Genomic DNA, 2,592 nt, shown 5'->3' with positions numbered 1-2,592 from the left:
CGCCACGTGGGCGACCCCTTAGAATGTATGTAAATTGAAAATCGACGATACCACGTGCACTGCTTTTGACTTGAAAATATTAGAACTCATTTGTTTGTTTGTTTGTTTGTTTGTATATTGTTTTATTCCCTCTTGAGAATTTTTCACATAAATGGAGACGCTACCACTTGCTTTAGGAGAGCTACAAATTTTGTCCTATACTCGGCGCTTACGGACATTGAGCAGTGAGGGATCTTTTTTCGTGCCAACACCTACTGAGTCACGGGACCTTGGTTTATACGGTCTCATAAAAAGGACAGGTCTTCACGTCTCACATGGGATTTTAAGGTAGATCGCGGGTTTGCTGACGTCACAATAGGATTTGACGTAAAAAGCTTACTGCGTTCAGATAAGCAAGCAAAATTTATCTTCAGCAGTATGCAGTAAAAAGTGAAATAAAATGTAAAGCTTGTTAGTGTGTTTAGATATTTTTTGTATGTAATTGAAAATAAATGATGTTTTGATCAAGGCGGTCTTTTACATTATAAGCAGTTTTTAACGCCGTATCTTCTGTGTGTACGTACCTTTCTAAAATACCATTACCTAATTGTTGCTACAATACAAAGACAGATCCACCGTCGGCATGTCTGACCTGCAGTACGTTTAGTATTTTTGTTCACTTTTATAAATTTTGTTCTGTTTGTTTAATTTAGCCTACATACTAATCTACTTTATTTTTGTTTCTTTTAAACAACAATCATCTCTAGATAAATCAATATACAAAGTACCCATTTTCTTCGTGATGATGTAAGCCTTTTACGATATTACGATTGGTAATATTTTTATGTGCAACAGTATTGTATGACCTAAGTACAGGTATAAGATTTTTGAAACGAGAAAGAAATGGACAATGTATGATACGTAAGTATGCTTAATATGAACTTTCATTTGTACACGAAATTTCTCTTACTGATGTTTTTTTTTTGGAGGGGGGGGGATGGGCAGTAAACTATATAATAATAATTATTATATAATAATAATTATTATATAATAATAATATGAACGTTATTGATTTAGGTAACATCTCCAAATAAAATATCACAAATGAAATATTACAAATAAAATATCTACGTCCTATAAATTGTCATCTATTAACTCGGACTCTTTTATTATTGACAATGAATAGCGATTCGACATACAACTGCAATTGATGTTTTGTGTGTGTGTGTGGGGGGGGGGGGGGGGGGTCAAGGCAAAAGTTGCTGGCCCGCAGGAAGCAAAATCAATTAGAGGGCACAACCATATTTTTTTTTCAGTCAATGTCCTATTAACAACCAAAATTTCCTTGACAAGCAAAAGAAGAAAAAGGAGGGGGTAACAGGCGTTTTCACTGAGGGGGCTCGAGCATATAGTAGTAAATGTTTTATATAATATTGTAACCTGTTTTCTATGGTAAACTGTATGCTATCTATAGTATTCTATATATCGGCAAAATAATGATAAGATATGGCCTATACGGCAGTTTAGAGGGTAAACTGAAGTGTGTTAATTCAGTGATAGACAAAATCAATTCATTCTATGATTGATTGATTTTATATTGTTTAACGCCGAGTCGGCAATATTTCAGCCACATTTCGGCGGAATTCATTCTCTGAAGTATAAATGTATTATATACAATGTAGGCCGCAAAGCTATTTTAATTTAGTTGCACTATTTCCGCTTTAAAAGCTGGTACAATTTATCAATTATAAATGAAAATGATACACAAACATATATGTTTGAAAATGTTCTTATATCCGGTAGGCCTAACATGTTTTGTCCCCTTTCATCTACTTACATTTGTTATAATTTTTCCGTACTCCTGCCCTTGAGTTTAATGAGAAAAAAAAAAACCCACATGACATTGAAACTGTGCCACGCTGTTGGTAAACAATGGCAATGATTATACCGAAAAAATTGAATTCACGGATTGCATGTTTTATTTTGAGTGAATTGTTGATTAAATCAATTTTTTTTGTCATGCAGACATACGAAAATAATGACGTCCCACCAACGTTATAGAACGTCGTGAAGAAAATATCATACTTCTGATCGAAAATTGTAAAACTTTAAAGTTTTTTTGCAAGAAATTGAGCGAGAACACATATTATTTTTTTTTAATAGATCGATTTTAAATTCACTTCACAGTCATGGTATCGAGTTATATAAAATTCGTCTGCTTCGTTTTTATGTTATGACCATGGTTTTAAATTGCGTATACCGGCTGAAAAGGGGCATTTTACTATTTATTCTTATTGAAAAGGCGTCGCCTGTTCTCATCAACATTAGCGCATTTGAATGACGATTACAATTTAACCACTCAGACGAATCTCAAAAAAAATTAAGAAGGAAAAATTTAAAACGAGAGCTTTTAGCTGACAAATTTTAAGCCTATGTTTTCAGGCAAACAGTAAACCCGCGATCTACCTTAAACTGCGACGTGAGGATCAACTCCTTTCTTCGCGACGTTAGAGCAGACGCTCTAACTACTAGTACTGCTTCAAGTGGGTGACTAAAAAACTCGTAAAACAGTAAGGTTATTCTCAGCAGCGATCATTCTTCTTTCATCATAAA

The sequence above is a fragment of the Saccostrea cucullata genome, unplaced genomic scaffold (assembly GCF_032062105.1).
Source record: "Saccostrea cucullata isolate Sc308-1 unplaced genomic scaffold, CSIRO_AGI_Scuc_v1 ctg14667, whole genome shotgun sequence".
NCBI lineage: Eukaryota > Metazoa > Mollusca > Bivalvia > Ostreida > Ostreidae > Saccostrea > Saccostrea cuccullata.
The sequence above is the reverse complement of the archived record's forward strand: the minus strand, read 5'-3'. Positions refer to the sequence as shown.